We start from the raw sequence: 15,197 nt of genomic DNA, 5'->3' as shown, positions 1-15,197 counted from the left end.
ATTGTTCAGACCAGAACATAGGAAAGTTTTGTGAACTGTGTATATTTCAGACCATTACTCCCTAAGTAAACAAGATCAACATTTTCTCATGCTTCCCTTTGGAAGGAAGAGAATACCATTTTTAGATTTTTGTGGACTTAAAACATTCATTAAATGTCCTTGAAATGGAAGACCCGATGTAGAAACTGGTTCAATATAGAAGATATTTAATGGAGATTCTTAGAGATGTTAGTTAGACTTTGTAACAAAGTACTTGTGATCCTCTTGCCTCAACTTTTTGAGTAGCTGGGAATATGAGATATTCTTTTTTTTTTTTTTTTGGTAGTTATAGATGGACATAGTGTCTTTATTATTTGTTTATTTTTATGTGGTTCTGAGGATTGAACACAGTGCCTTATGCATGCTAGGCAAGGGCTCTGCCGCTGACCTACAGACCCAGTCCCCGAGATATTTAATATAATTTGATAAAATTAGACACTTTCAAAATATTTTCTGTAGGAACTTTTCTGGTGATCAAGTTAAGACTTTTTTTTTTTTTTTGAGAATTTTAATATTTATTCTTTAGTTTTCGGCAGACACAACATCTTTGTAAGTGATGCTGAGGATCGAATCCGGGCCACCCGCACACATGCCAGGTGAGTGCGCTACTGCTTGAGCCACATCCCCAGCCCAATCAAGTTAAGACTTTTGAGACTAGATCCTAAGGCAATTTGAAAGAGATGATCAAAATCTTAAAAGAGAAATGGGTATAGCTCAAGTGGTAGCTTGTTTTTAGCATGCAGGAGTCCCAGAGTTTCCAGTTGTCCTTGTGTGCTTGCGCACACACCCTGGGCTGGGGTGTAGCTTGGTGGTAGAACACCTGCTTCCATGTGGGAAGCCCTAGGTTTAATACGCATTACCCCACCCCAAAAAAAGCTTTTAAAAAATTGTGAAGGAAAAATAGGTGGGAGGATAGTGAGTTAATGGGGCAGGGAAAAATATTAAGGGACTAAGAAGGTAACTGAAGGATAAAATTTCAGATCATAAATAGAGGCCAGTAGAGTGGAATTAGAGATATTGGGAGGTAGGTGATTGTTTATTAAGTGGGTACAATCCAGAAAATTGCAAAGAATCTGTTGAGAGATGACAAGTGGAGAGGAGACAAGGCATACTGGCCTGAGTTACATTTTGGTCAGTTTCGCATTAGATTTAAAAGCCATGAATTTCATTAATTCTATTTAGTTTATAGTACTTGTTTTGTATTCAACCCAGGGCTAGTTAATATGGAGAAAACAAAAAGATGAAGGATGTGCCGTATTTAGCCTTGTTCATAAGAAATTTAAAATTCTATTTGGGGAGACAGTACTTAGTTTTTGCAACAGTTCCATAACAATATTGAACCATATAAGCCAAAACAAGAGATGAAGACTAGCATACTGTTCCTGTGCTTGGGTTTTCTAAACCAGATATATTTCAAGAACTTTTTATTTTCCATGAAAATGAAGAACAACTCTCATCTAATATCACCATTTTATAAAAGACAGAACATTTAAAAACAGATAAAGGATATCATGTCAGATTAAAGGAGTTTTTAATTTTGAATCATTGAGCCTCATGAAAAATGCTGGTATTCTTTAGTGAAAACGCCTTGGACTAGAGTGACTGCTTTAAGAGGTCTTGTTTCACGGTACTAGTTTATGACAAAATGACAGTTTATAGTTTACTAAGATTAGTCTGGGCTGAAGTGTGTGAGGGCTTCATGGAGGCAGACTGTTTTACAATGATGAATGGATAGGATATGAATAGACGGAAAGGAAAAGGATGGTTTTTCAGGCCAGGGCAAAGATTGGAATAAGTCTGTGTTAGTGATTGAGTGAGAATGCAGTTTAGGTTATGTTCTAGCAGGAGATAAAATTAATGAGGTGATGTTCACTTAGGCTGTAAACAGCATTAATAATTACACTAAAGATGGGCTGGGGTTGTGGCTCAGCAGTAGAGCACTCACCTCGCACATGTGAGGCCCTGGGGTCGATCCTCAGCACCATATAAACATAAATAAATAAAATAAAGGTATCATGTTCAACTACAACTAAAAAATAAATATTTAAAAAATATTTACACTAAAGAATTTAGACTTGATCTTGCCAACATTTGGGGACCATTGAAGGTTTATAAATTGGGCAATGACTTGATATGATATACTTGGAATTATAGTCTGATTAATCAAGAGGTGTTATGTAGATTATTGGAAAGGGGGCCAGGTAAGGAATTTTTTAGAAATTCAGATGTGAATACTGTCAGGGTATGATTAGGGAATGGAGTGGGGAAAAAAAAATCAAACTGGGGGAATATATTGGATATTTTGAAGAAGGAAGAGATTAATGATGATATAGAGAAAGAAGGTAACTTTAAGATTTTTATGAGATTGGTAAAACTGGGAATTATTTGTGATACTAGTTAACTGAAATTAGGGAAGGTGAGGGTGAGGACATAACTTCTATTATCCTTATTCTCTGCCAACTACATTACTCTACATCCAAGTGTTTTTTCTTTTCTTTTTTAAACACCATTTATTTGAGAAATGTTGAAATTGTCTGAAATTGCCCTGGAATTGATCTGGAAATTAAAAGGTTTTATTTATTTTGGAAACACTCAATTGGGAAAAAAATACTACATTTCAAACCGCTAAACATTATATATAAAATTATACTGTAATTAATATCATCATTGTTTGTTAGATTAACTGTTAAGTGGAGTGAAATTTTGGGGATATTTTTGTTACTTTAGGATTTTTTTAAACAGAATTTTTCCTATGTCTATTAGTACACTTATTACAAGTGTAGCAATAAATTGTGGTTCAGGGGCTGGGATTGTGGCTGAGCAGTAGAGCACTTGCCTAGCATGTGCGAGGCCCTGGGTTTGATCCTCAGCACCACATAAAATAAATAAATAAAAGAACGATACTATGTCCAACTACAACTAAAAAATAAATATTTAAAAACTTGATGGCAGGGCTGGGGATGTGGCTCAAGCGGTAGCGTGCTCGCCTGGCATGTGCGTGTAGTGCTGAGGATCGAACTCAGCTGAGTTCCATCCTCAGCACCACATACAAATAAAGATGTTGTGTCCGCCAAAAACTAAACCCCCCCCCCTTTCTTTTTTTTTTTTTTAAAAAAAAAACTTGGTGGCTTAGTTTATGTTAATGTTAATTAAGTAAATCTTCCATTTTTCTCTGTCATTGCTGTATGTTACAGTAGAATATATTATCTACCATTTCTTTAGCATCTACTGTGGAGTAGGTCCTTGATATGTATTAACACTTCAGTCTTTACAAGTGCCTCATAAATAGGTTCTATTATTCCTGCTTTATAGATAAGAAAAGTGAAGCTCATCTTAGACATTTAAGAAATATTCCTGGGAGGAATGGTAGAGGTAAGATTCTAGATTTTTCTTTCAGAGCCTACGTTCTTTCTAGTACTCTATCCTTGGATTAGACATCATCATAATAGGAATAAACGATGAGTCAGTTGAGATAACGGATTAGAAAGCAATTCAAGTCAGTGAAGTGCTACCCAGATATAACTTGGTGCTCTCGTTTTTGTATACTATGTATGAAAAGAGGGGCTTAAAAAGACCAAGTTTGATCTATAGACTAGTTCTAGTCATATAGTATTCATTTATTAGTCAGATAAAGTCCCTTCTATCCTTTTGTATTTATCCTTTTTATTTAAAAACAAATGTCCAATGTGCAAGGCCCTGGGTTCAATCCCTAGCACTGTCCCCCCTGCCCCCTAAAAAAAGTCCAGTGGTGCACCTCTGTAATCCCAGCAACTCAGAGGCTGAGGCAAGAGGATCACAATTTCTTTTTTTTTTGAGAGAGAGAATTTTTTTTTAATATTTATTTTTCAGTTTTTGGCGGACACAATATCTTTGTATGTGGTGCTGAGGATCGAACCCGGGCGGCATGCATGCTAGGCGATTGCGCTACCGCTTGAGCCACATCCCCAGCCGGAGGATCACAATTTCAAGGCCAGCCTCAGCAATTTAGTGAGACTCTAAGCAACTTAATGAGACCCTGTCTCAAAAAAAAAAAAAAAAAAAAAAAAAAAAAAAGGGCTGGGATGTTATTCAGTGGTAAAAGTGCTTCGGGGTTACATCCTCAGCACCAATAATAATAATAATAATAATATCATCCAGTTCAAAAAACAAACTGTTGGCAGTTCAGCAAATTTCTAGTCTTCACAAATGAAAATAAAGGATGTTTCAGGGTTCAACTTCTGAAAAAGTGAATTTTGAAGATCATTTCACTTGAAAATGTTGGATTCGTAAGTGCCAAATACTCATTGTTACAGCATCTAATACTGTTTTGGTATGCCTCCTTTAGTTATCCCTGTCCTCTGCAACAATATAGCTCTTTAGTTTACTCTTCTTCATCTTTGCTGTTTAAAATTACTTCAAAGTTCTGTCTACTGTAATTACCTCCTTATTATAAACCTCAGCCCCACCCACTTCCACCTCATTCCTGATGTCCCTTTACCTTACCAGCTGTTTCTACTGTGTCTGGTAGAATCTGTGTATAAGTGTGAGCAAAGTCCTAGGTTCAAATCTTTTCTTCCAACATTTCCTTCATCTTCTAACTAGTAACTTACAGTAAGGGTTTTCTGTAATGAAACTATTCTATTTTTGCTATATGAATACTCCTTAACTCCTTGGATAAGAAAGGAGTTGTGCTTTTTTTTGGGTACAGCTTCTAATATTTCAAAGTTTTTAACCATCTACTGTCCCCCATTTCTGATGCTTTGATGACTTCCATGACCCACATGGATCAGTTTTATTTATTGTATTCCCTTCCCTAGTATTCACTTTGTTTAGTATCTCACACTCTCTTTTTAAAATATTTATTTTTTTAGTTTTAACTGGACACAGTACCTTTACTTTATTTATTTATTTTTATGTAGTGCTGAAGTTCGAACCCAGGGCCTTGCATGTGCAAGGCTTGTGCTCTATCGCTGAGCCACAACCCCAGCCCCAGTATTTCACTCTTAATCAATTACTATCTTTTCTCTTGTATATGTAGCTTCATTCTTTGAGTCCTTCCTTTCTTTTTTTTTTTTTAACATTTTGTTTTTAGTTGTAGTTGGACATAATATCTCTAATTAATTTATTTTTATGTGGTGCTGAGGATTGAATCTAGCACCTCGAACGTGCTGGACAAGCACTCTACCGCTGAGCCATAACCCCAGGTGCGCCACCCCCCCCCCAGCTTTCCTGAGGTCTCTTCTATTCTCAAATAAATCAATAAAAGCCCTCTACCATTAAGAACATTCAGTATGTAGCTTTTTCTTTTACTTTCTTCTCATTCTTCAACATTTCTCCTGTCTTGTTTCTGTGCCCGATACTTTACTGTAAATGCACTTTCAGAAGATCCACAGTCCATGTACTTAGGCACTTTCATAGTCCTTAATGTCTGTGCAATATTTAAGCTGTTGATCCTCCTCCTCCTTAAACTTCTGTTCTTTAACTAGGAGTTAGAAATGTTTGAGCCAGGTAAGGTGGGGCATGCCTTTAATCCCAGTGACTTGGGAGGCTGAGGCAGGAGGATCACAAGTTTGAGACTAGCCTCAGCACTTTAGCAAGACCCTGTCTCAAAAAAATAATGGGGGCTGGGGGTATAGCTCAGTAATAGAGCTTGCCTGGGTTGTTCAATCTCCAGTTTGGAAAAAGAAAGAAAAATAATAAAAAAAATGTATGTGGCTCTATCTAGCTTGGTAAGGCCCTTTTGCCTAGCACTTTGCTATTTGTTGGACTCTGGTCCTCATCTCGTGGCCTGTACTAACTAGGAGGGAAGGGGTGGAACAGGTTGGCACTGTGCATCTTATAGAGCTCTGTACCCTGTGGACTTTTAAGTAAATAATTGATTTGACTTGCCAGTCTTCCTGTTCTCTCTCTTCCTGTCTGTTCTTGTTGTGGCTTGAATATAAAATAGATTTCATGCTTATGTTTGATTATGATTAAAAACTATGAAATATAAAAAATAGTCTGTTTTTCAGTTCAGACTTGAAAGAATGATGTGAGTTTTTGCTAAACTCCAGTTAGAATTGAAATGCTCTAAAAATTTTTGGGAAAGCTTAATGTCAGTGGTCTTACTGAGAAAAATTTTGTTGTCTTTTATTTTAGTATAGTTTTTGTGGAAAGCTGTTTCTGAAAAAAGATTAGATTCTATCACAGCAAAAATAACAATGAAAATCTCAATATCATAGAATTTCTAAGTTTATTTTCAGGTGCGTTTGCTATAGTAGCATTGTGTTATAATAGCATTGTACTATGACAGTCCTTGAAGTTTGTTTATTAAGATGATTTTTTTTGGAGAGGAGTACTGGGGATTGAAACTAGGGGTACTCTACCACTGAGCTACATTCCCAGCTCTGCCCCTTTAATTTTTTTTTAAATCTTGAAACAGGGTCTTGCTAAATTTCTGAAGCTTGCCTCAAACTTGTGATCCTTCTGTCTCAGCATCCCAAGTTGCTGGGATTATAGGTGGTGCCATGCCCAGCTGTTATTAATGTTTAAGGTTGTTTTTTTTTAAGTTGTAGATGGACATAATACCTTTATTTTATTCATTTAGTTTTTATGTGTTGCTGAGGATTGAACCCAGTGCCTCACCCAGTGCTAGGCAAGCACTGTACCACTAAGCTACAGCCCCAGCCCAAGAGCAAGTTTTTGAGTTGACATGAGTTTTCAAAAAGGAAACAGTATTGAGTAAGGCCATATTTTTTTTATTGTTGTTGTTGTGCCACATTAATGATCTTTGAAGACTTGCTTCCTGAATTTTTTTTCTAACCTTTAGAGATTTGAGTTATTTTTGTCCTCAGATGTTTATTCTCTCCTCTGATAAGAAATGGAATTATCCAGTCTAGTGAGATGATAAAGAGCTTTGGGCTCAGTATGAAGATTCTGGTTCAGTTCTTTGTCATTATCTACCTATACAAACTTTAGCAAGTCACTTTACCTTTTGGCCTTGAGATTTTTTAGTTGAGAAAGTAAATAATTTCTAAGAAAATAACTATCACTTTAGCTAGAGGTATTTTGATAAAATGTTGTACACAGTGACTTTAAAACTTACTTTACTAGTGCAATCAGAAATGTGACAATTTGGGAGTGCGGCTCAGTGATAGAATGTCTCCTTAGCATTGTGGAGGTTCTACTTACCATCCCTATTTGGAATGGGGTGGAGGAAGGAGGAGAAGAAATGTGACAGTTTGTATTAAGAGTTAAGGGTTTGCAATATTACAGTTACATGTAAGAAATACAATGTAGCTATGTGTTTAAATTGATAGAATAGTTGCTCACTTCAGTGGCAGTGTTACATATATCATAAAATTACTGGAAATTTTTCAAAAAAGGAGGACACTAAAACGTGAAATCCAGTGTACATAAGCCCATGTCAATATTACATGATGTCTTTGGGGCAAAATTTTTTATATATTTGTTTACATGGAAATGGGCAAAATAGCAAAGAAGCTGGGTGCCTATAATTCCAGTGACTCAGGAGGCTGAGGCAAGAGGATCCCAAGTTTGAGACCAGCCTCAGTAATTTTCTTTTCTTTTTTTTTTTTTTAAAGAAAGAGAGAGAGAAAGAGAATTTTATTATTTATTTTTTAGTTTTCGGCAGACACAACATCTTTGTTTGTATGTGGTGCTGAGGATCGAACCCGGGCCACACGCATGCCAGGCGAGCGCACTACTGCTTGAGCCACATCCCCAGCCCAGCCTCAGTAATTTTCAAGGCCCTCAACAACTTAGCCAAATTGTCCAAAAAAAAAAAAAAAAGGTAGTAACTAATGATGTTTGTTTATCACCTTACTGTATGCCAACTGCTATTCTGAGATAAGTTTATGATGTATTTAGTTTTAAATTCTGTGTGGTGGGTATTAATCCTGTTTTATACATGCATATTGAAATATTTCAAAAACTTACCCATCCTGTTATTAAATGACATTGTGTGACTAGGTCTGTGTGACTTCAGAGTTCTTACCCATAAATTATCTGTCACATTTTAATCTTAGAATGCATAAAGATGATGGAATATGATATAATTAACTACGAGAATATTTAATTAGAATGGGATATCATAGGAATAAAGTAGAATTTAAATATTTTTTGAATGTTCAATTAGGTTATTGGGGGTTTTTTTGTTTCCTTAAGCCATGTGCTGTAATAGTCTAATACAATTTTCACTACATATTACATATACATCAATTTAGTAACATATACTGAAATTGATTGACCCAAGTGCCCTGTGTTTTAAATTCTAATTGTACAATATTTGTGTAAACTTGGGAAAGGAACTTTATTTCTTTGGGCCTCAGTTTACTCATCTGAAAAAATTATTTTAATAGTATCAGTCTCATGGAGTTGTGAGGCATTAACAAATTAGTTGGAGCAAAGAGCTTAGAATGACACAGTGTTACCTATCATTGTGCTTTTGGGTTTTTCAGGTACTTTAACATGTTCTTCAGATAACATTCCTGTGAAAAAGATAGATTCTAGAGTCTTTTACAAAAAAGAAATCCATGAAGGAACTTGTGTAAGGACACAAGAACAAAATTAAAAGGAATAAAATTTAAAAGATTACTTAACCCTAAGCTGAAAGAGGGGAGGGGAAAAAAAAGAGTTTGGGATGAGTATTATAGTAGTCACCTCTTATAATCTATGCTATTTTAAATGAGAGAGATCACTCCCTACTACTCTTTTCTTCTGGTCTTTGATTCTCCTCTTGCTGTTGGAGGGAAGGTAGGGAGGATGTTTCTGTGTCATTTCTGTGTTCTAGTCTAGCAACCTAGAAAGCTGAGAAGATATTACATTTGAAGGATATTACATTTGTTGGGAACTGGGAAAACAGCTTAGCTTTTTTACTTGGGAGTTGGGGGAAGGCAAAATGTCGGGAGAGGCAATGAAATACCAGTATGATTTATTTGTTAAATCATAAAGTTTTTCCATGGCTTTAGCTCTTGAAGTGCTTCAGCTGAACCCCATTCTTTTCTGCTATGTTAGTTTCCTGCAGTCCTTTAGAAGCATTTTTAGAATGTAAGTGCTTCTAGGCTAAAAAAAAAAAAAAAAAAAAAAAAGCAAGCCTATGCTGCTTGATACCTTTTAGCTGTTGGCATCAGATTTTACTGCAGTGTGTACTGCATGATTTCTGCATTGCTGTAACTAGAACTTGGCTAGATTTACTCTTTACATTTCTGAAGATATTTTTTCTTTGTATTTCTCCTATAGGCTAGTACACTGTAGCACTGGAGGCTCTTCCATAGCCCTTGGAAAACCTGAAGAGGAAAAGAGGCTTATTTTATTTATTTATTTATTTTTGCTTGCTCATTATTGCTCATTATTTATTGTTTTCATCTGAAAGTCTTCCTAAAAAAACTGTTATGATTTAGTTTTCAGCAGCCTGTTCTTGAGTTCTGAAGAAGTTTGCGTTCTTTTGATATATCCAATCTTTCTTTTGGGCAAGGGACATTTCAGGATGGTTCCCCCTCTTCTTTTTTAACATTTTTTTAAAATATTTATTTTTAGTTGTAGTTGGACACAATACCTTGAGTTTATTTATTTATTTTTTATGTGGTGCTGAGGATCGAACCCAGAGCCTCGCATGTGCTAGGTGAGCGCTCTACCACTGAGCTACAGCCCTCTTTTTAACTTCTTAAAGAGGGCTATTTTTTTTTTTTTTTTAAGAAAGAGGGCTATTTTTGTGGTACTAGGGATTGAACTCAGTGATGTTTTACCACAGTCCTACATCCCCAATCCTGTTTTTGTTTTTAAAATTTTTTAAAAGACATTTTTTAGTTGTCAATGGATCTCTTATTTTTTTATATGCAGTGCTAAGGATTGAACCCAGGGCATGTGTGAGGCATGTGTGAGGCCTTGGGTTCAATGTTTTTAAATTTTTAATTTTGAGACAGGGTCTCGCTAAGTTGCTAACGCTGGCCTTGAATTTGTGATCCTTCTGCCTTAGCCTCCCTAGTCAATTATAGTTGTGCACTGTGCCTGGTGAGAGTTTTTGAGGAGTCACCTTGTGTTGGGGTTTCTTTTGGCTTGCATTTCTCCAACTGTAACCTTTCCTTCCTTATGTCCAGTACATAGAAACAGTGTCTTCACTAAATGTGTATTTGTTATGGTTTAGATTCAGGGTATCTCCCAAAAGCTCATGTATGAGACAATGTCAGAAAGCATAAATTTGAAAGGATTGGTTATGAGAGCCTTAACTTAATCAGTGCATCAGTCCTCTGATAAGGCAGGTAGGGTGTAGCTGGAGGAGGTGGGTCATCAAGGACATGCCTTTGGGATATATACTTTCTCTGTGATGAGGGGAATCTTTCTGATACTGTGTGGTCATGTCCTGTGCCACTTACCTCTGCCACGCTTTTACCCCCATGATGTTCTATTTCTCTTTGGGCCCCAAACAATGGAGCTAGCTGTCTGTGGACTGAGACCTCTGGAATTGTGAGCCCCAAAATAAACTTTTCTTCTTAAAATTAAATTCCTCTAAATATCATACCTCTCCATGCAAGGGACTATTATGGTACTAGCCGTTGGCTATTACAGGGACTGCAAGAATTGAAGTCTTATTTTATTAGATTAAATAAGATTGAAGAGAGACAAAGTAATATATTTTAGTGGAAAGAGTTTTAGGATTGGCAGCTCTGGATTTGATTCCAGTTCTGCCTTTTAATAACTAGTGCAACCCTGAGCAAACTGCTTAGTTTCTGCTGGATGTAGTGGCGCACACCTGTAATTCCAGTGGCTCCGGAGGCTGAGGATCATGATTTCAAAGCCAGCCACAGCAAAAGCGAGGTGCTAAGCAACTCAGTGAGATCCTGACTCTAAATAAAATTCAAAATAGGGCTGGGGATGTGGCTCAATGGTTGATGTCCCTGAGTTCAATTCCCAGTAGCCTCCCCTACACACAAAAAAATTGGCTTAGCTTCCCTGAGTGTTTTCTAGAAAGACTAATAAATACCTAGTTCTTCGGGTTTTTGGAAGGATTAAATGAGACGACAAATTTATAATACTTAACAATGCATGGATGTAGTATTGTGAATTGTTACATTAACCTTTTGGAAGTGGAGTTGGAATATTTGTATTTATCTCAGGTTTGTTGTAAAATATTAATAATAGTCTAGCGCATGAACCTAGGGTTTCTTTTTTTGGTGTGTTTGTGTGTGTGTGTGTGTGTGTGTGTGTGTGTGTGTGTGTGTGTCTGTATGTGTGTGTGTGTGTGTATAACTGGAGGTTTAACTCAGGGGTGCTCTTTTTTATTTTGAGACACAGTTTTGTTAAGTAGGTGGGGCTGGGCTCAAGTAGCTGGGGTTACAAGTATGCCTCCATGTCCTGCTCCTAATCTGAGGATTTTTTTTAAGTTGTAGATGTACACTATTTTATGTGGTGCTGAGGATCAAACCCAGTGCCTCACACATGTAAAACAAGCTTTCTACCACTGAGCTATAACCCCAGCCCCTAATCTGAGGATTTTTATGGTAAAGAATATGTGAAATAATAACTGAAGCAAGAGAAATACTATAGGTAGTATTTAAAATCTTGCCCAAGTCATACCATTACCAGCAAGTAGTCGATGCTATTTCAGCAGTCTATTGGGGTTTTTCTAACTACTGAACTAAATATGAACATTTCCAATTGTATTTTACCTGCTATTATTTAGTTTATCCCAAAGTCTAGTTACTTTCTATTTATACAACGTTAGGTTCTACTCATTCTCAAATCAGCTAAAATTTCACCATGAAGCTTTCTCAGGTTATTCTGGAGAAATGATTTGTCCCACTTTTTAATGCCATTTTTAAAGCCATTGTCAGCAGTCCATAAACTGATATATAGCATCTTTTGCTCTCATTATCTGCCTGGAGAAAACGTCTTATTTTTAAAGATTTAGTTTAGAAATCTTTTCTATGAAACTTTTCTTGATTCATAATATTTTTTTCTATTCTTTGTACATATGAAACTTTTCTTGATTCATAATATTTTTTTTCTATTCTTTGTACATCTCTTGTGGTGCTTAACACATTATATTCTAATTATTTGCCTATGTTTGTCTATTTACAATATACTATGAGGATCATAAAAACAGTATTTATTTCTGTATACCCACTTTTGAGCCTGTCTTGCTCAGTAGATATTGAATTGAGACATTTTTCTTTTTTCTAATCTTAGAGGTCATGAGTGGGAAATGCACTTTGGAGTCTGTGTATTTGAAACAAAACAAAACAAAATAAAGCTGTGTGCGGTGGCATATACCTGTAGTCTCAGCTATTTGGAAAGCTGAGGTGGGAGGACTATTTGAGCCCAGGAATTCCAGACCAGACTGGGCAACATGTTGACACCCCATTTCAAAAATGAATAAAGCCTGGCATTATGGTGCATGCCTATAATCTCAGAGACTCTGGAAGCTGAGGCAGGAGGATTGCAATTTCAAGACCAACTTCGGCAGCTTCGTGAGACCTTGTGTCAAAATAATATTTTCATCACCTCAAAAAGAAACCACATAACCATTAGTAGTAACTCTCCATTCTCCATACCTGTAGTACCTACCAACCATAATCCACTTTCTGTCTGTATGGATTTTTCTATTTGGGACTTTTTATAGAAATGTCTGAATTTTTATCAACTCAGTAGATTTGTGTCTGACTTCTTTTACTTTCCAAAGTGTTTTCAAGATTATCCATATTTTAGTATGTATTAATACTTTATTTCTTTTTACAGCTGAGTAATATGCCATTGTATGATAATACCAGTTTTATTTTACTCATTAGTTGGTAGAAATTTGCATTGTTTCCACTTCTGGATGTTAGGAATAATACATGGTTTAAAGTTTTGGTACAGACATAAATTTTCATGTCTTTTGGTTATGTATCTACAGAGAATTGCTGGGTCATATGGTAACTCTGTATTTAACATTTTGAGGAACTGCTACCAAAATTTTTTCCACAGTATCTGCGCCATTTTGCATTCCCAACAGCAATGTATAAGTGTTCCAGTTTTTCCACATTCTTGCAACATTTTTTTTTTTTTTTTGTAGCCATGCTAGTGGATATGAAATGGAGAAGTGCCTGTTCATTCTGTATTTTATTAATTGGTTATTTGTCTTTTTGTTAGTTTTGGTTTTAGAATTTTATTTTTTCTACATTTTTTATTTTGATACATTATAGTTATATATAATGATGGAATTTGTTGTTACATATTCATTCATACAAGCACACAATATAACACTGTAATTTGGTTGATATCACTTCCCCCATCCCTCTTTACCTCCTGTCCCCTGGTCCATTTCTTCTATTGATCTCCCTTTGATTTTCATGAGATCCCACCCTCCCTTCTTTTTGTTTTTCCTCTCTAGCTTTCACACACGAGAGAAGCCATATGACCTTTGACCTTCACAGTTTGGCTATTTATGCTTATAATAATGATCTAATTCCATTAATTTCCCTGAAAATGACATAATTTCATTTTTTTAATGGCTGAATAGAACTCGTGTGTGTGTGTGTGTGTGTGTGTGTGTGTGTGTGTGTGTAATCATTATCCATTTATTCATTGATAGACACCTAGGCTGGTTCTGTAGTTTGGCTTTGTGAATTGTGGTGTAATAAACATGGGTATCACTATAGTATGACCATGTTAATTCTTTAGGATAAATACCGAGGAGTCGTATAGCTGGGGTCATATGTTGGTTCTATGCCTAATCTTTAATTTTTTTTTAAAGTTGTAGGTGGACACAATATTTTTATTTTACATTTATGTGGTGCTGAGGATCGAACCCAGTGCCTCATGCATGCTAGGTGAGCACTCTACCACTGAGCCACAACCCCAGCCCCTATGCCTAATCTTTTGCGGAATCTTCATACATATTTCCATAATGGTTGCTAATTTGCAGCCCCACCAACAATGTAAAAGTGTTCCTTTTTCTCCACTTCCTCTTCAGTATTTATTATTTGTATTTTTGATGACTGCCATTCTGACTGAGGTGAGATGAAATCTCAGTGTAGTTTTGATTTGCATTTCCCTGATTGCTAATGATATGTAATGTGTTTTAATATATTTGTTGGCCACTTGTATTTTTTCTTTTGAGAAGTGTCTGGTTAAATCATTTGCCCATTTATGAATTTGAGTTATTTGATTTTTTTGGCAAGGTTTTGATTTCTTTATATATTCTAGATATTAATCCTGTGTCAGAAGAATAGCCAGCAAAAATTGTCTTCTGTTCTGTAGGTTCTTTCTTTACATTCCTAATTGTTTCCTTTGCTGTGCAGAAGCTTTTTAATTTGATGCCATCCCATTTATTAACTCTTGGCATTATTTCCTGACCTTTAGGGGTCCTGTGATTCAGTTTTAAGAATTCTCTGTATATTTTGGATAGTAGTGTTGTGGATATAAGATTTGCAGATATTTTTCTCTATGGAGTTTTTGGATCTCTTTGCCTAGAATCCATATCTTTCTTTGCTTTGTTGTGAACAGCTCCTTATAAATGGATTCTTCCTGAAACAAACCTTGAGTTTTTGTACTGGGCCTTCATTGGTTGATAAAGCCTGGAAATTTCTACTACTGATGTTATTGTGGTTGGTTTGTTTTTTTTGTAAGAACATTGCTGTGTCATGTATTCATTAATATTAAGGAGGGTATTTTTCTTTATTTTTAAAAGTAGACAAGGGGTTTTCATGATGTCTTTTTTTTTCCCTTCAATTATTTTAAAAATTTCTAAAAACAGTTGAATTACAAACACCCATATACCTTTCACCTACATCATTGATTATCTGTGGATTTGTGGGGTTTCCTGAGGCCCTGTAAGGTAGTCTACAGGGTCAAAACTATTACCACAATACTAAGACATTATTTGCCTTTTTCACTTTGGTAACATTTGTTCTAACAGTACAAAAGCAATCAATGCTGGATAAAGTTGCTGCTTTATTTAGCACAAACCAAGGCAATAGAACTGTATTAGCAATAATTATGTTTCGTGTTGCACTTGTTATAAAACAAAAATGTCAGTTTTGCTTAGAAATATCCTTGATGAAATAGTAAAAACATTAATTTTTTAAAAATATCTTGACCCTTGAATACACATGTTTTTAATATTCTATGTGATGGGAAGTTCATGTGAATCCCTTCTGCATGTGAAAGTAAAGTGGTTAGATAAAGGAAGGAAAAACAGT

The 15,197-nt window shown here is 35.8% G+C and overlaps 1 protein-coding gene across 16 annotated transcripts in view; it reads left to right on the top strand.

Moving 5' to 3' along the window:
* Positions 1–15,197, top strand: part of Luzp1 (leucine zipper protein 1) — a 93,749-nt gene that overhangs the window by 12,786 nt on the left and 65,766 nt on the right. For 7 of the 16 annotated variants that reach the window (XM_078025579.1, XM_078025575.1, XM_078025576.1 and 4 more), the window contains one exon: positions 566–635. The exons of 7 other annotated variants lie outside the window; for them this stretch is intronic. The gene's annotated coding sequence lies outside the window, so the exon portion shown is untranslated. The remainder of the gene's footprint in view (positions 1–565; positions 636–15,197) is intronic. 2 more of the 16 variants (XM_078025580.1, XM_078025574.1) reach the window with 1 other exon arrangement.

Source organism: Ictidomys tridecemlineatus, chromosome 11 (assembly GCF_052094955.1).
Source record: "Ictidomys tridecemlineatus isolate mIctTri1 chromosome 11, mIctTri1.hap1, whole genome shotgun sequence".
Taxonomy (NCBI): domain Eukaryota; kingdom Metazoa; phylum Chordata; class Mammalia; order Rodentia; family Sciuridae; genus Ictidomys; species Ictidomys tridecemlineatus.
This window is presented reverse-complemented; position numbering and strand designations above follow the sequence as displayed.